The sequence below is a fragment of the Hippopotamus amphibius genome, chromosome 9, assembly GCF_030028045.1.
Source record: "Hippopotamus amphibius kiboko isolate mHipAmp2 chromosome 9, mHipAmp2.hap2, whole genome shotgun sequence".
NCBI classification, from domain to species: Eukaryota; Metazoa; Chordata; class Mammalia; order Artiodactyla; family Hippopotamidae; genus Hippopotamus; species Hippopotamus amphibius.
The window spans coordinates 70,834,597-70,853,888 of NC_080194.1; the positions used below are offsets into that span (position 1 = coordinate 70,834,597).

At 46.5% G+C, this 19,292-nt stretch overlaps 1 protein-coding gene across 1 annotated transcript in view; it reads left to right on the forward strand.

Moving 5' to 3' along the window:
- Window positions 1–19,292, forward strand: part of TENM4 (teneurin transmembrane protein 4) — a 732,935-nt gene that overhangs the window by 145,095 nt on the left and 568,548 nt on the right. Inside the window, 1 exon segment of the mRNA XM_057747430.1 lies at window positions 9,445–9,500. The gene's annotated coding sequence lies outside the window, so the exon portion shown is untranslated.

The following is a 19,292-nucleotide window of genomic DNA, read 5'->3' on the forward strand; positions in this document are numbered from 1 at the left end:
GGTGAGAAGTGGACAGGATTGAGAGAGGAAGAACCAGTGGGGTTCTGTGAGGGGTTAGTAGGGGGGTGAGGTGAAAGGGAGGCATGTTGAGAGGCGGCCTAGGTTTCCAGCTTGTACGGCTGGTGGAGAGTGCATCGCTCACTGAGATGGGCCAGCAGGAGAGGCCCCTTTGGAGGCAGAGACTGCGCTGTGGACGTGTTGAGTCTGAAGTCGGCGGGTAGGGCCGAGCACCGAGATGTGTGTGTCTAGTTCCTACTCTGCACAACTAAGGCAAATCGCTTTGCCTCTCTGAGCCTCCATTCCCTCAACTATAAAACCCAGGAAGTAAAACCTGCTTTATAGGGTTGTTGTAAAGGTTATTACAAACACGGTGTGAAGCAGCTGACGCATTGTAAGCCAGCAGGGACCACAGGTGGTCACTGACAGTGGTTGATTTTAATTAAACGTATATGCTCAGGAATCTTATAAGATCCTGTTACAAGAGGCACATGTGGTACCTTTTCTCCTTTATGAAATACAGTTTGGAGTCCATGGCCATGGTGGTGGTGATGAAGATTCTGTCTCCTTGGCTATTTGAAGCATATCAAGCAGCTGCCTCCCTCATTTAGGGGGGCTGGTGTTGTGCAGAGGAAGGATCACTGGGCTGAGATTCAGATATTTAGCTCTATGCCTGCCTTGGCAGCCTTGGGCAGGTCGTGTAATCTCTCTCAACCTTAGCTTCTTCAGATGTAAAAGGGGGACGGTGACAATACGTACCTCCCAGGATGGTTATAACATTCAAACCAAATGACTTGTGTAGAGTTAATGGAACGCACGTCGCCAGATGCAGAGTGGTGCTTAATAAAAGTTACTGCTTTTGATCTTCCTTACGTGACCATAGTTCCTGTGCCTCAGAGAAGAAAGTAGAAAGTGACATCAGGCCCCTCCCAACAGGACCTCAGTGCCCCCTGGTCTTTGCCTCCTGTCACCTCCTCTTCTCCCTCTGTGGTCCAGCCCTAGAAAGCAACTCCCTCCCTCAGCCTGGAATGCCCTTTTCTCACCCTTTGCCTGTCAAGTGCCTTCCTTGTCTCCAGGGCCCAGGCAAGTGCCACCTCTTGCATGGAGCTTTTCAGACGCTGCCAAGGAGAATTCACAGCTCTATCTCGCTTGTCCCCACAGCACTGTCACTCGGCCCTCCCTTGAACACATCCAGCGCTCAGCCTTGGGTTACAGCGCAGACCTGTGTCCTTGACTATAAACCTCTTGGTCCCATGACCTTGTCTGTTACAGTCTCATATAAGCCTCAGAACTGAGCGTGGGTCCACACACAAAAATCATCTAACTGGATGGAATTGAATGAATTTGACTGATGGAGGCCGGGGCAGCAGCCCCATCACCCTGTCAGTAGCTCCAGGCAAGGGCTGTGAGATGGCCCTGTAGCTGAGCAGGCACTGTCCCAGCCATGCCAGAAAGGAACAGGTTGTTTTGGGTGGATGGTTTTGTAGTTGATGCCAAAAGGACCCTCCTTGGAGCAGCTACGGAGCAGCTGTGCCTGCAGCGTCTGGTAGCTGGACCATTGCAGTCAGTCTGCTATGAGGAGCCGGGCAGGTGCAACTAGCAGCCTGATGAACAAAGTTAGGGACCCTTCCCCTGGGCCTGGATCAGCCTCAGCTGCGTGGCTCTGCCTGCTCCGGGCTCACCCTCCAGTCCAGCCTCACTGCAGGCAGTGTTTGCTCTCAAGCACAAACCTGGCCTGTGATTGCCCTGCTTAAAACCTTCTGATGAATAAACCTGTTGCTAGAACCTGGCCCGGGAGGCCTTCCAGGCTCCAGCCCTGCATCCTTCGTAGCATCCATGCTCTCAGAGTGCCCACTCCCTTCTGCTGCTCACATTTCTCAGAACAGGTCTGCATTTCATACTTCCTGCCATAGACCTTTTTGTTTTGAAAGCATTGTCTCACTTGAAGTCTTGCTTAGAGCCTGCTTCGCCCAGGCCCATCGTGGTAGAACTGACCCCCTGGCTGGACCACAGGCTGCCCCATCCTGCTTGTAACACTTTGTACCTTTTAGTGTGGGGAGCATGTCTTATGGAACATCATTAGTAGTGGACTTGACTTTTTTATTTTTGTTTTTGGCCACACAACGTGGCTTGTGGGATCCTAGTTCCCCGACCAGGGATCAAACCTGGGACCTTGGCAGTGAAAGGACAGAGTCCTAACCACTGGACCACCAGGGAATTCCAGTAGTGGACTTTATAAAAGCAATGCGTGCTGTTCAGGGCTGACATGCAGGCCCCTGGCTGGGTGTTTGAGAAATGCCATTCCTTAGAATTCTCACAACAGCCCTGGAAGGTTGGGATAAAGATTTCCCTTTGCAGATGAGGAAGCTGAGGCTCAGAGAAGTTAATTAACTTTCTCTGTGTCACACAGCTCATCTGAGTCAGAGCTGGGATTTGAACATGGGTCAGGCCCCTGCTATCTCCATCTTCATGGCCAGCAGTTCCAGTCTGGGTCTGACACACAGAGGCAGTCGTCAGCACTTGGTGCTAATGAAAGGGTGAGCATGTAGCTGCTGGGAGGAAAAGCTCATGTGTCAAGGAGAGCTGACTTCCTTGGTTTTTAATAAAAAGGTTCTCTTCTGTGGTTCTGCAGGCCTGGTTGAAAAGAAGTAATGGTGTCATGCAACATCTTAGATTGTTATTGGACCGTCCACATTTTTAGGAAAATAAAAGAACTATCATTATCTCTGCCATGCAACATGTAAAACTACCCCACTCTGGAAGCAACTCGATGTTGACTGTCCCCAGCCAGGGGGCAGCTGAGGTGAGGGCACCTAGGGGAGGACACGACTGGTCTTTGGAAGGCCATTTAAGGCATCGCGCTTTCTTCTTGACCCTGCCAAGCCATGGTGGCTTGTTAGGTTGTGTAGGCTTAGGCCCTGTGGCTAGAGTCTGGTTTTCTCATCCTGAATTGCTTCATGCCTAAAATGCTCCCTTTTTGTGATTTCCCACACACACACAAATGAAATCGAACCAAGAGGGAGTGAGGAAAGGCAGGAACTTTGACTCCGAAATACCCAGAAGAAGGCTAACGTGAGCTGTTTTGAGGTTCTAATCAGCAGCAGAAGCCAGGAAAAAAGTCCCTGCGTCACCACGATGAAGTTGGAAAGGACAGACCACCGTCCTCAGGGGAGAGCTCCTCCTCGCTCAGAGTCTAGTAGCAATACGGCCAGCTTGGCTGGGATCAGCAGCCTCCACATCGGAAGAGGAGATATGTCAGGCTCAAGAAGCATCTCTGGGCCGGGGGGTCGCTGGGACCTCGTGAGCAGGGGCAGCAGGGACTCCTAGAAAGGCGGCGTGACCCCGAGCTTTCTCCAGCCCTGCTTGACTAAATCATGGGCACCCTTTCCTTTGCAGGTCCTGACCCACTCAGGCCTAGAGCCCATCTGGATATAGTAGGAAACCCAGGGGAACCCCAGCCCGCCTAGTCAGTGGAGCCTGGAAGTTTAGTCATTTTTTCCAGCCCCAGAGTCCCTAGGGCTGATTGTGGATACCCGCTGTCCTCTCCCATCCCAACGGTAATGGCCCAGAACACAGCACTGGGCTTCTGCCCTGGTTTCCCCTTCTGGTCTGCGGTTCCCACCTGAGGCTGGGTGACTCTTCTGAACCTCAGTCTGCTTGGCTGCCAGAGCTAAACCCCATCTTCATCACCTCAGCTGTCTGGGGACCTATGTGAGTGGCCAGGCACCCACTGTTAATAAAAATGAATAGTTATTATTAACAACTAAGAATTATGGTCATTCATTAAATAACAGTTATTATGGTTAATACTCTAGTGGTTTAGAGCATGACTTCCAGGCCAGGTGGCCTGGGTTCAAAATCCTGACTCCACTATTCACTGTGTGACTTTGGGCAATTTTATTAGCCTCTTAATATTGAAGTTTCTATCTCTTAAATGAGAAAATAATAGTTCCTACTTCACAACATTGTTTATGAGGATTAAATGAGTTAATATGTGTAAAGTGTTTAGGACAATGCCTAGCACACAATACATACTACACAGTTAACTAAAATTACAATAGTAGCAATAATAATAATATTCACCAACACTTTGTTGAGCCTTTGCTAGGTGACAGGCACAAGAGCACCGCAGCAACCCAAGATGTAGGTCCTTTTACTATCCTTGCATTTCAGATGAAAACACAGAGGCTTGGAGAGGTTAAGGATGCAGCCCAATGTCACCCAGCTGGGAGGGAATAGAGCCAGAGGTCGAAGCCAGACCCTGATTCCAGAGCCAATGCTTGTGAACAGCACTTAACAAGGACTTATGGAGCCCCAGTAGGTATCTCAGTCACTCTTCTTGGATCTTTAGATGGAGAAGGACACTCCAGATAGAGGGATGTTCAAAGGAGAGGGATCTTAGAGCAGCAGCTAGAGGAGTGGCTGGATGAGGCTTCAGACACTGGCAGGACCGAGACTGTGGCATCTTGGTCTTGTCTTTCCAACTGAAAGCCAGTCTCTCCCAGGGCAGGAGACAAGCTTTTCTTCTTCTTCTGTACCTTCCTTAGAATGGATGGGCATCTGAGCCCTCCACAGTAGACCCCAGCAAATCCTTGATCTACAGCTACCCCACCCAGGATATCAGTGACCAGAATTGACCAAAGTGAGTCCATGCACACCTACATGCAACTGATCATTGTGTCCAAGGTTGTACTCCATGATTAACTTGAGAAGAGTCCAAATTAAGCCAAGGAAATGGTGCCTCCACACCCTGGTCTGATCTCAGACTTCCATGGCAGAGACCCTATAGGAAAGGGGAGAGAGTGTACAGTTTCACCAAATTCAGAGAAGGGAATGCTGAGCTGAGGACAAGGTAGACTTAGGGAGCAGGGCAGAGATGTAGTTACAGGAGAGTTGAGGCTCTCTGACCTGTAATTCACTTTTTTTTTTTTTTTGGTTTTTAATTCAGAAAAGTAAACTGAAAGGAAATACACATAAGTATAGGTATTGAACTATAGAGGGAAAAACCATCAAGTCAATTGTGCTAGATAATGCAAATTTACTTTTAAATTTTAGACAGTAGAAAAGGCAGTGAATTAGACATAATTACTATGTAATTTGACTTGAAATCCATTTAAGAGACATGCTTTGAATGTGGGCACAACACAAGGTGGAGAAGAGAGAAGGGAGCTACAGAAAAACATGAGATGTGGACTGTGCCTCCAGATCCTTCTACCCCAGTGATCTTGTGGTTGCCAAAGCCAAAGCTTCTAATTTTTTACATGGAGAGAGATGAGACAATCCTTTATGATTAGGCTTAATTTAACCAGAGACTGTGCCCTTAAAAACAGGCCTGGTTTTTCACGTCATCTGCTTTCTGTATGGAAACCCACGTTAACGTATTCATAAAACCTAGAGCTGATTGCTTGGCCCTTGCAGTGGACAGAGTATTTGATTTTTTTTTTAACTTAAGAACGAAATTAATTCAATAAGTATTTGTTGAGTACCTACTCTTTGCTAGGTACCATGATGCTGAGTTCTGAGTGGACGGTGCTGGGAAGAGTCCCCGTCCCTGTCCTCGTGGAGACTGCAGTGTGGTACTCATGGAACAAACCGTGCCAGACAGTACTTAATTACAGTCGTGAGATGTGCCACAAAGGAAACCTCCAGGAAATAGCCAGAGGAGCTCACTTAGTCTGGGGGTTCAGGGCTTCTCTGAGGAGATGATGTTTAAGCTGAGAGAGGGGCAGGGTGAGTTTGGATTAGGCAGCAAAGAGGAGAGCAAACAAATTTCTAGGCAGAGGAACAGCATGTGCAGGGCCTTGAGTTGGGAAGAAGAGGACCCAAAGGGAAGCCAGCATGCGAAGAGCAGAGACTAGGGGCATATGGATGCGTTGAGAGACCAAGCAGTGCAGAAACTGGGTCCTGGAAGCAGCCTTTCAAGGCACAGGGGCACGTTATGGACTTTGGATTTGATCTTCAAAGAAATAGGAAGCTGTCAAAGGGTTTTAGATGGGGGGGAGTGGAGGGGGGGATGATTCCATTTGTATTTTTTTAAAAATCCCTCGAGGTTCTGGGTGGAGAGAAGTGGAGTAGAGGATGTGGAGAAACCAGTTAGGAGGTGAAAGCAGGAGTCCAGATGAGAGATGGTGGTGGCTTGGTGAGGATGGGGCACTGGAGAGGGAGAAAAATGAACTGATTTAAGGTCTGTTTAGGAAGTAGGACAGATAGGCCCCTGTGACTGGTTGGCTGTGGGTAGTGAAGTACAAGGTGGTTTTGAGGCAGCCACCTAGGTTTCTGGTGAGGCAGCTAGTAGGTAGTGGCGCCATTTACTGTGGCTGAACCTGCTGGAAGAAAGCTAAAGAAATAATATTCAAGGCAAGACACTAGGAAACTCATGTAACAAACAAGAAAGAGACTAACACCAACCAAGAAATGGGAAAAAGACAGCAAACTTGCACTTCCCCAAAGCTGAAGTGCAAATGGCCAAGAAACAGAAAAAGATATCCAACTGATATTCAAAAATTGCAGATTGAAATAACTAGGCTCCATCTCTTTAATGGCTAATATTGTTGAGAGAACAAAGAATTGGCATGCCTGTATACTGCTAGTGGAAATTGAAAGTGGTATGTGGTCTTGTGTGTGTTGTGGGGAGAGGGGGGCAATTACTATTTTTTTAAAATGTTAAAAAATATACTCTAAGTACTTAACCAACAACCACACAAAGATCTGTGCAAAGGTATTAGTGTATTTACACCAGTGAAAAACTGCAAACAATCCAAACGTCCATCCATACAGAATTAATTACACATCCATGTAACCGTTTAAAAAGATTAAATTAGTGTGTACAATATAACCCCATTTTGTAAAGTATCTGGATGTGTATGTATGTGAATGTCTGTATATGTGGGTATGTATACAAAGAGGTTTAGAAAGAAATCTATCTAAAATCATATTGCTAGTGGTGAGTTTTTGTTGTATTTGGGTAAGTAGTCAGAAAAAAAATACTTTAGAAGGCAATATAACAGTATAACAGAGATTGTAACTAAAGTATTACCATAAGGAAAGCCAAGGAACGGAGTGACCAATTCTGACTTGGGTTGGTGGGAGCAGACTTCACGAAAAAGGTGTCATTGGACCCAAAATGAATAATCAGGGCTAGGTTTGTTTGTTTTCCTGTTTCTGCACAGCTTTGTAGCTTGTAGTCAAGAGAGATAGGGAATTCCACAGCAAGAAAGACTGATCCAGTTCTGCAGACTTTTCAGTCTGTTGGCTCCCAGGTCATAAGAAATTCATGCCAATTAATTTTAAACCAGATGACAGGAAATGGAAGCTTAAAGTTCTAGAAAGACACAACAACAGCTTCGATCAGCATCCAATATAGTCACTGTGTCACTGTCTCCCACCTCCCCTGACTTGGCTGGATTTTATACTCATTTGCAGCAGCAATGGCATTCCTACATATTATCAGCTCTTTCTATTTCCTTGGTTACTATCTTGGATCTTTGAATAAGGAATCGCTTTCACTTCACATTTCCTAAACTTGTTTTTAGAAATTATGCAGCTGCCTACCAAAGTGCCCTTTTGGGTACTTAAATATGCATTGATAGGTCTAGTTACTTTGTGGAAAAACTGGCGACCTAACAGAACAGGATGACCCTGCCTTGATTTGCAAACAGAACTTAATTGGTGGCCTTATGACATGGAATTGAAAATTTGGGGTCTGAGGAAGGCCAGAGCGGAAACCTAATACACATGCGGAGCACAGGGTCAGAAGTAGGCCAGTGGGGGCCCCAGTCCCAGATCCTTCAGTTACCAGCTGTGTGACCTCCGGCAACTTTCCTGACACATAATAAGCGTCAGGTGTTCTTGCTGTTTCAGCTTTGAAATAGGACAGACTTAGATTCCAAGGTCTGGCTGCAGCAACGTGAGGGAACTTAAACCAGCCTTCCCAAGGTAAAGCAGAGGCACTGCAGAGGGGGGGTAGAAATGGATAAACATTTTAAATTTCAAACATCATTTATTTTGGTGAGTATTGGAAAAAAAGTATGTAACCAGCACATCAAACCTATGAATTCACAGACATTTTTACAAAGAATGTCTATGTTTACAAAGATTAAAAATTCCTTTAAACTGTTAGCAACTATTTTGCAATTATAGAATCCATGTTAATTGAAAGGCGGTCTTCCATTGGGCTTTAGAGAAAAGAGGAAGAAATAAAGAACTGGAGAAACTTTTTAAAATTTTTATCGGAGTATAGTTAATTTACCATGTTGTGTTAGTTTCAGGTGTACAGCAAAGTGCACCAGTTATACATATACATATACCCACTCTTTTTCAGATTCTTTTCCCATGTAGGTCATTACAGAGTATTGAATAGAGTTCCCTATGCTATACAATAGGTCCTTATTAGTTATCTATTTTATACATAGTCGTGTGAGAAATGGTTTTTTAAAACCCATTAAAAATAGAGTTAAGTAAAATATGTGAATTGGTTTGGAAAAATTAGTAAATGGTAACAGTGGTGAGACACTGATATGGCGAAAACCGTGAAAGTGGTACCAATGTGACGGCAGCGGGCCTTGCGTAGATGGCCAGACCTCACCGAGTTACCATTCTCTCGCCTATAACATCTCCCAAGCTGGTTATGAGGATCATGAGATAATATCCATAGATATTATGGGCTCAATAGCTGTCACATAGTAGGGACTTGAATATATGGGTTTCCTTTCCTTTTTCTTAGCCTCGCCTTTTGAAGTTGAAAGTGATCTCTGAGATCGGCTGGGCCAGTTTCCTTACTTTCCAGGTGAGGTAACTGAACCCCAATTGGGGAAAGACCAGCAGAGCATTCCTAAAGCCACATGCTCCGCCTTCTACTGGGCTCAGGTGTGCACACAGTGCCCGGCAGAGACGTGAGCACAGGCCTGAAAGGTCTTGGGGAAACTGAGAAAATGCGTGGGAATGGGAATGAGTTAATTACACAGGCAGCAGTCATGGTGGTGTGGAGGCGGTAGTCATGATCTGTGTGGTACTTTCCAGTTAGTACATCTTCAGAACTCCTACTCTGCAAAATGGTAAACTCTATGTAGAGAAGAAAAAAAATTGGAAAAATACCCACCAAATGTCAGAAGTATGTTGATGTAGTAGCATTTTTCTCTGCTCTGTTTCTCCTGGTAATTAATGATTGTTTGCATTTTCACACATATTAAAAATAAAAATAACTGCCAAAATGATTGGAAAGCTGAATTTTCCAAGAGTTGGGTGTCATTGGTGCCCTTCTTGGCACGTAACTATTAATTATCACACTTCATTTTTGAAATGATTCCCTTCCAGCCCCTAATTGTTAGCAAATTCCCCAGTTATGTGGGATCAAAAGCAGTTGGTAACCAATATTGGGTATAAAACCTGTGATGCCTTTCAGTCCAGTGGTCTCAAGGGACTAATTGTGATCATCTTCTTGTTTTGCAGATGGAAAAACTGAGAATCAGAGAGGGCTAGTGATCTCTCGGACACTTGGTCAGTAGGTAAGTGATAACGCTGAAGGTGAGCCTGGAATAAGATCTGTGTCTAGTCTCTGTGATTCAGTCTCTGCAGGCCCATCTCCCTAGTCTTGTGATTTTTCTGATTTGCGCAGTTGAAGTCAGGAAATAAAATGAGTTGGTCTGAGGCATTTGGGTATCATTTGCACTTGTGGTTTCTGTCTGTTCCCACTGTTGAGTTGGAACGTTTAACCGGTGGGCTTCGGAAAGCCTCTTAAGCATTGCCTGGCCCATACTGGGGATGGTATGGCTGGTTAAAACCTGGCCCGTGCTGTGGCTAATGGGATATCAGTGCCCTGTCTTCGACAGACCCAAGAGTTTGGTTCATGTAGAACAGAGAGTGGCTGGACTAGGGGCGTCAGGAGATCTGGGTTCCTGCCCCACAGTGAGCTGCTCTGTGACGCTGAACAAGCCACTTAACTCAGGGATTCACTCATTTTTCATTCTTTCTTTCAAACTGCTTTTCCCCAGAATATGTGGTGCTGGCCTCTGTGCCAGGCACTGAGGATAACAAGATAAACATAACACAAGCTTTGCCCGGGAGGCTCTCACAGCCCAATTTATGAGCTCCTCCATTTCCTCGTTACTGTCTCATCATGAGAATTTCTAACATCTGCTTTGGAGTTTACAATCTCCAGGGCATTTTGTGTTCTTCCCCAAAACTCCATAAGATGGAAAGAAGTTGTTATTACCATTTTGCAGAGGAGAAAACTATGGCTTAGAGAGTTGGCTGAGGCCATACAGTGAGTAAGGGTTAGAGCTGCCCTTGAAACCAGATTTACTAGCTCCTAAACACTTGTTTTTGATAACAGCACACTGTGGCACTGACGGTTTCGGCGGTTGAGCAGGTGTTCTTCGTACCCTGCCCCTTGGCAGTGAGTAAAATGTTGGGGAGATCAGCACCCAGCGGGAACCCACGCTAGTGGAGAGAGACTTTTCTGCCAGGAATACTTTCCTGTGTGTAACTGATTATTCCAGAAAGCACTGTCTTCTCTGTCTGAGAGTAAATCAGGCAGCCACAGGCTCTGGGTAAGCTGATAACCAGAGCAAAACCTGCCTCAGGCCCAGGGCCACCTCCTTCAGGTGGCTGCAATTCCGCACATCAGAGAAAGCCGGCCTTGGGCCAGGGGACGTAGCCCCCGGTTCTGTAGTGACCCTACTGAATGCTGTTGCTTTCCACCAAAGCGTAACGATCCTGGGAGCTTCTGCTTCTGCAGAGTTGCCTGGCCTCAGGCAAGACGCGGAGAAGTATATGGATTAGAGGCTGTGCTGTTTGTGTGTGGGGATGACAGCTTCTTGAGCAGGAAGCTCTTAGGCTCCCTCAAAGTCTGCAGTTTCAAAGGGTGCGTGAATCACCTCAGGGACTGGGCCTGGTTTCTCTGTTTTACAGTGTGTGTGTACATTGTGAATTGTGGCCATCTTTGGTGAAGATGTACTAGCATGTGTGTGATGTCTGGGATGTGCAGAATTTGTGGGAAATGTGTTTGTGCCTGGGTGGGGAGTGGGGTTTGTAAGGAACGTACATGTGTGTGTGTGTGTGTGTGTGTGTGTGTGTGTGTGTGTGTTTAATCTCTAGGAAGCAATTCTCATGAAAAAAAGAGAACACTTATGGGTATAATTTTTCAACAGGACCCAGAAATGGGCTTTTAATAAGCATCATTAAACTCTTTGATTACAAGGGGAGGCCAGCCATTCTTTCATCCTGGCTTAGGTCACACAGCTCTCCCTTGCCCCGTTCCTTGGGGTCAGATAAAAACTCCTACTATTCGTATTGGTCTCTCCAAAACCCTTTCTCTCCTTTCTTGCCCTCCCCAGCCCCTGCCCCTGCCCCCACCCCGTGCTTTCTGATCTCTCCGCTTGGACCACAACACAGACAGGGCTGGTGTCAGAACTGACAGACGATAGCTGCAGGTACACCTGGAATCTGAGCGCCCTGTGTCTCGCCCTGTCCCAGCAGGAAACTTTAGAGTCTTTGTTTAGGAGGTGCTCCAAGCCCGGAGATCCAGGGCTCCTTCCTTTCCCTGAGGGTCACTTACAGCTGCCGACACCCAGCAGGGCTGTGCGTGTGTGTGCAACCCTTTCCTGCGTGGATTAGGTTTCCCCTTGTCCGACACGGGAGGATGAGAAGCTGTGTTGAAAGATAGGGTTTGCTCTGGACTGAAAGCATTCTGCCAGGTCTCCTAAAGAAGCTGGTTCCCAGAGCGATTATCTTTCCTGAGCGGAGAGCGAGGTGCTCTGTGACAGGAAGCCAGGTAGGCTTAGCAACAGGCTTATCAGGCTGCACTGCAGGAATGTTCATTCGTGTCAACAGGTCTGGGTTTGTGCAATTCTGTTCTTCTCTGTGCATGGGCTTAGTTCTGGAGCTGGTCTGTTCCGATTTGCATGGCTCCTTCTCAGAGGCAATGTGCTCCGTGGGATGTGGAGTTCTGCCTGGATCATCCTTTTCACCCAACAGGACCCAGCCCGGGGGTACCGGGCATGCGCTGAGTGTGCAGTGTTTGTCGTCTACATAGAAGCCACTGGCTCCAGGCAGCAGAGTGGTCCTGAGTGGGGTATTCATGCCTTGATTAATATACCAGGCCCTCATCTGAGTCCTAGCTTGGCCTCTTACTGCACCAACCACTCAATTTCTCTGTGCCTTGGTTGGTCCTGGAGGGTCTGCCCTATTTGGAACATTCTGTCTAGTTCTTGCCAGCAGTGGTAAGCCTGTAGTCCCTATGTCTCCAGTCGTTGGTTGGCTCAGAACTGGCTCCAAACCAGACAAGCCACTGAACATTAAAGTCCTACTGCACTTCCCAGGTAGATGTGCTGCCTTGACCTTGAGGCCTACCCACGTGTCCCTTTAGGGCTGGGTCAATAGCCATCCAGTGTCAGTTCTCCAAACACCCTTAGTCGTTGCTTTAAGGAACAATCTATTTTGTTAAGTACCTACTGTGTGCAAGGCACTGTGATAACATATTAGATATATTTTTTTTTCTAATTTTATGCCCATTTTACAGATAAGATAACTAAGTTTCAAAGAAGTTAACATGCCTATAATACATAAGTATTCAGTGATAATGCTAGGATTTGAACCCAGGTGTTTGGATTAGAAAGCATATGCTCTTGGTTTCTATAAAGTATGTAGCACACAATGGCTAGCAGAAAATGGTTGTCACCTATCAGTGATAGTTCTTTTAAAAGTAATTATTTAATAAAAACCTTACCACATTGCATCCTAATTGATGGTTCTTCTGTGGTCCTCTCTCACTGGACTGTGAGGTTCCTGAGGGCAGAAACGGTCCCAGCCCCTAGCAGAGTACAGGATTTAGAGCAACCAATCAATAAATGTTTGAATGATTAACAATATTCATAATGCCTCCCTGTACTGATCTCTGACTATGTGCTAGGGAAAGTGCTAAGTGCTTTATATGCATACTATTTTGTGTAATTCTTGAAATGAACCTGTAAGATAGATACTATTACTATAATAACATTCATAATAAAGAAAATACAGGCTTGAAGAGTTTTGGGTAACCTTCCCAGGTTACACAGCTGCTAAGTGCCAAAGCTGGGAATGGGACCCCGGCTGACTGCCCACCTGTGGTGTCCTGCCTCACCCAGATGCTGTGGCCTCCCCTAGATGTCCTCTCACAGCCACAGCTGTTGCCCAGGACTCCTCCAGGGACTTCCTATGAAGCTGTCACTCAAATCCAGTGCCTGCCCATTTGGAGCTGTGAGAGGTTTCCCTCCAGAAGGGATGAAGCTGGTGAAAGCTGGGGGGACACAGTCACATATGAAAGACGGTATGAAGAGCCACTAATAAAATGGACGAGACAGGGGTTTCCTTCCTGGAGAGTAGGCCTGATTTATAGGACACAAGTGGGGGCGAAGTCAATACCAAGAGGCACAACCTTTTGAGAACAGTGATGAAGCATTTCAGTGGCATTTTCTGGGGGCATTTCTTAGGCTTGGCAAGTAGGCTGCCGCAGGCTCCTTGGTGGGTGAGGTCTTGAGGGCAAAGGCCTTGGTGCCTTGCTCTCTAGGGAGGACCTTCCCTTCTGCTACCTTCCCACAAGACTTCATGGACCAATGACTTATTTCATCATAGGAAGCTTCATCTTACGCAAGCCAAAGAAATGGTACTCCACCTTCATTGCCACAAGATAATTGACCCCTTGTGACTTTATCCAGAGGGGAGCAGGAGCATGTGCTTTTAGTGAAAGTTACAGACCAGGGAGGAGGATTTGAGCTGGGCAAGAGAGGGGCTTGGAATGACTCTGGAGGCTGCCTGGGTGGGACTGGGATTCCAACTGTTGACTCCCAACTGGGCCAGGGCCCGCTTTGCATGAATCCAGATATGTTCTGTGTCCCAGGATCTCTAGTGAGGTATGCTGGTACCCTCATCTAAATGCTGCAAAAGAGCAATTGCTTTTGGGGGACCACATGTGAACACTCCTTGGCCAAGTGCAAAGCAAGCAGAATGACAACACGGTGACACATCAGGTAAAGCCTTCATGTCTTTGGGTGTCTTAGGGCTTTGTCCTCTGGAGCCTGGCACCCCAAAAGCAGTGGCGATACTGGGTCTTGAAGCTGGGCCTTGAGGGTACTTCCTCCTTCTCCCATAGCAATGATTTTTAAACCAGGCTTTTGCAGAGCCCGGGGGTTTAGTGGAATCCTCCCTGAGACATCCCACTGGAGACAGCAGAAAATTCCCTGTTGGCTCCTGGACACCTGCCTTGCTTATCCTCTTCTCCTTGTTTGCTCACTGAGCTTCCTTGTTGCCAAGACTGGTGTTCGGCTGGGATGCACTCCACAGCCACGCTGTTTGTTTACAGCCAACATTGGCTCTCATTGGCCGTTGTGTCTGTTCTGATTGGTTGCTGTCTGTGCCATATCTGTTGTTAAATATTTTGAATCTCACTCCTGCTTGCAAGCCTTCCTTTTGTGCAGAGCCAGAATGCCCCATACCAGCTGTATCCCAACACAGGCACATTGCGCCAGCGACCAGCCTGTGAACCACAGGCTGCACAGAACCAAAACAGTTTTGCTCTCTTTGAAAAGTGCTTGCTGTACTTCTGCATCCATCGTAGGGCCACAGAGTCACCTGAATGTCACCAGCCCACGTGGCCATTGGAGCTCAGCAGTTTGTCTGGCCTACCCACCGTCACCAAAGCAGAAGCCCTGGTTTTGCTGCCGTGGCAGACCTGGGAAGGGGAGTTGGGTTTTTCTGTCCCAGGCCCTGGCACGGCTCTCTAGCAGGCAGGTAGCAGGCTTTACTGCCTGCCTGTGAACATGAGTCCCAGATTCACTCAGCCGTGTCTTTACGAACAAGCTGTTTTCTCAAATGAGCAGGGCCTGCCAGAATTCCTTATGAGCATTTGTTCTGTTCTCCCCCTTTCTTGAAAAAACAAGTGAAAGGAATAGCAGAAGAAATGTTAAATAAAATTACATGCATTTGAGATTCAGCAGACCAGGATTCCTATCCAGGCTCTGCTCCTCATTAGCTCTTTGACCTTAGGGAAATATCTCAATCTTTTGGCCTCAGTTTCCTTATCTGTAAGATGGGAATATTGGGAAAATGACAACTACATCACCATGTTCCTGGCAGAGTTTTAAGCATTTATCTGACTGCCTGAGGTAGGGAACACTATTTTCTCCTTATCTTACAGATGAGGAAATTGAGATACAGAGTGATGGAGAGACTTTTCCAAGATCACACAGCTAAGTGGCAAGGCCCATACTCAAACCCAGGTGGTCTGGCTGCAGCGCCCACAGTCCAGACCTCTCTAGCTCTCTCTCAGGGCTGTGTGAGAACTGGGTAATTCCCAAGTAATGTGATGGGAGTTGAGGGTGCTCTTTCTACAAGCTAATTCTCTCTCTTGTTTTGTGTCTAATAGAAATAGAAGAAAAAAATCTTTCCTTTCACTGAATACTACTATGTGCTCGGTACTACACTGTGTGCTTCGTATTTAAATGTCACAGTTTCCCTTTTTAATATTGTTCCGGCTGTACAGATGGGACAGCAGAATGAGCATCCTTGTGAGGTAGTGAGCTCCCCATCAAGGGAATGATACAAACCAGAACAAGATGGCCCCTTGTCGGGGCTGTGGTAGGGATTCTGGCATTGAATTGTTGGTTCATCTCCTAAATTACTTGGTACTTTTCAATGCTTGGTCCAGGATCTGAACAGTTCCCTGGGTTTTGCCAAAGTAGAAAGGGTAGATCAGAGAGGGTCCCCTTGGTTAATTCTAGTGTTTCACTGTTTTCTAGAAATCATACACCAACTCTGAACAAGCAGCAGAGGCCAGCTAAGCGGTTTCTGCTTGTGGCTGAAATCTATATGATTAGGAATCAAGAAACCCAGATTTTAGTCTAGGTTCTGCAGTTGGTTGGGAGATCATTTAACCTCCCTGTACCTTTTGTTCAAAAGAAATAATAACTCTAAAGAGTCGCTGTGTCTATAAAATAATACATACATATAAGTTGAAAACATCATGCCAATGAGAGTCATTAGCGTTTATTGTCCGTTTTCCTGGTGACACTTTCAATCTGTAACGATTCCAAAAAGTGAGTCAGGGGTAAATGCTATCTCTTCTAGGGCTAGAGTCTGGGAGGAGGAGAGACTGAAAAATGAGAGGAATAGACCCAACCCATCATTTTTAGTTTAGAGAGCCTCTAAGCCTAAAGCAGAACCTCTAACATAGGCAAGAGAGGAAAGAATGGAGAATTTATCTTTGAGTTTCCTTGCAAACAAGGGGAAAAGGGAAAGCTGATGGATTACGTGTTCTCATTGGCTAACGCTGAGTCTTTGTTGAGGAGTAGGTAAACACAGATGACAAGCTATTAGCTAGGCATAGAAAGGTATAGCTTGTGCAGGAATGACAGATACATGAGTATTAGATTGGGTTCCCGGGACCAGACTCTGGGACAGAGATTTGTGTGCAGAAAGTACGCTGGGCTTGCCCTCAGCATCAACCCCTGTCCAAGAGTAAGGGAGCTAAGACCGGATCAAGGGAGGAGTTGAACAGCAATGTGGCCACAACAGAGGCATCCGCTGATCCCCCAGGAAGCTCTGGAGCTGGGATTGTCCTTCCGTTTCCCACATTGCGTCAAGGGGAGTTGGCCTTACTGCCTTCAGCTGGGCACTGCCTCTGGGTGAGGCAGCTCCCTTGGGCTGAAGACCATTCCTGGAGAGGGACTGCACTGAGAGCTGTCAGCAGTCGGCAGCAAGAGTCCCCACAGCTGGGGTACTGAGTGCCTCAGTCCCAAAGGGCTCCTCTGGGCAGCACGTCACAGTATCCACTGCACAGGGCACACAGGCTGCCCTTCTTGCCTTACATCCCACTGCACACGTCACTAATTGAAATAGTTCTCTTTACCACTGTGTTCAGATGCTGTCTCAGAATTTTTTCAGATACAGTGCTCCAGGTAAACATTATCAGGCAGTTGGAACTGGCTCGTAAGAAGGAATCCGTTGGCTCCCTTTGGCCTCTCTATCAGTAGGAGATGTTCATTGATGGTGTAATAACATGCCTCCAGTGTTATGATCGCTCTTTCAAGATTGGACAGTTGGCAAATCTTAGACAAGTTCCCTGACATGACTAATGGAAAATGTGATTTTTAAAATATATTCCCTTATTATGCCATTTGACCACATTCCATTTATTTGAGCTCTGGCTTGTTTTCCTTTTACCCTTCTAAATGCAGTTCTCCCCAGGATTATTTTCCTCTCCCTCTCTTTTCAAAATTTTTAAAAATTAATAACATTTTTTTTTACTGCACACAATCTTGTCATCTCATCCATTTTTAAAAAAAATATTTATTTATTTATTTATTTATTTATTTATTTATTTATTTAGCTGCATTGGGTCTTAGTTGCAGCATGTGGGATCTTCCTTGTGGCATGTGGGCTTCTCTCTAGTGGCTTGCAGATTTTTCTTCCCTAGTTGTGTTGTGTACACTCCAGGGTGCATGAGCTCAGTAGTTGTGGCACGTGGGCTTAGTTGCCCCACAGCATGGGGATCTTAGTTCCCTGACCAGGGATCAAACCTGCATCCCCTGCATTGGAAGGTGGATTCTTTACCACTGGACCTCCAGGGAAATCCCCATCTCAACCACTGGTCACTTCAGATGTCCCTTCTTCACACAGGTCACATTACTGGTCACCTGCCAAATCTGTCCACCTGACTTACCTCTCTAGCCTCCAGAACAACAATAAATGCCATCCATAGTTAGCTGATGAAGAAACAGGTGCTTAGAGAAGTTAAAACACTTTTTGAAGATGAGACATCTTGCAAGAGACTGGGGTGGGCTTTATCTTAGGTCTGTTAGCTCCCAAAGTCTTTGTCCTTTTTCTCCACCTTTGAGATACTTGTTGAGGTGATGACTCCAGGTTCTCCTTTTTGAGTGCTGCCTGGCTGAGAACTCTACAAACTTCAGTTGCTAATCCCATTGGTCATTATGGACCACTGCAGTGTGTGGGGAGCTGCCCCACACCACTGGGTGAGTTGGAAACACTTCTGCTTTCCCTGAACAGAGTGATTACAGGGTACTGGGCACAGCATGGCCCCTGGGCCCACAAGTCATCCATTTCATTGAATTCTGGAGATGCTCTAACGGTGGGGAGCCTTTGGGATCACAGACTCGCTGTCACAATTGATGGGATGGAACTGACACTGAAGCCAACAAATGACTTGTTATGACTCTTAATAAATGAGACTTCAGTTGGTCCAGCTGGCCAGCTGCAGAAAGCCTGGGAGCATCACTGAGGGACCCATGTGGGTCTCTGTGCCTAATTCCTATGCTCTGATCTGTCATCCTCCTTCAAGGAAGATGCAGTTGGTAAAGGAAGGCCTTTGCTTTTAGCTGAGGGCTGATTCCATCAAAACCAAAGGTAAATTAGGTTTTTATTAAAGAACACCTATAGAGTATCCTATTCTGTGCCAGATACTTTCTTCTGAAGCTAAGCACTTAGAGATAAAAAAATAAAACCAGTGTCCCACCCCTCACCCTTAAAATGTGGGTTGGTGTTTTTTTAACTGTCGTGTAAATGGAAGACATGGGCCCCACTGCCTGGATCCTGATGCTGTGAGGCTTCTGAGCTCTTACAGTCAGTGGCTTGATTCTGCCCTTTGCCCTTGAGACCATGACTTCTTTGCACCAGGGAGGACTTTAGAATCCTAAGGGTGAGTGGAAAGAGAGTCTGATTTGAGTCCTCACTCCTCTCTCTGATACAGATTTTCTGTGTGACCTTGGACAAGGCACTTGACCTCTCTGGTCCTCAGTGTTACCTCCATGTCAACATAGAAAGTGACCACTGTAATGCCTCAAGTGCCTGCTGTTGGGGAAGCACCTTGTATAATGCCCTGTACACAGCAGGCACTCTATAAATGATACCATGTTTTCCTTCCTCACCCCCGCTTCCTTACTTAGTGAGATCAGTGGAGAAGTTTTTACTAGACATTAATGACCTATAGAGCAGGAGTATTTCCTCAAGGAATGTTTTCAGTCTTTGTTGGATGATCCAAGGATGAATGGGTTCTCCCGTCTCCATCCGGTATGCTTTCTCACTGGACCCCAAGTGAGCAGGTTACGTCCTCAGTGTCTGCTACCAGCCCTGACTTGCAGAGGACTCCTCTTCGTTTTCTGATTCTTCACCACCACCCCAATATTCCTTCCTAGTGGGATGTCACCAAGATTGCTCAGAAGAAGAGGTGGCTGTGGCGAAGGGAAGGGGTCCTGTGCCGTGGGCTGGCTTCTTTATGAAAACAGAACACTCTCTTGCCCTAAGACTTA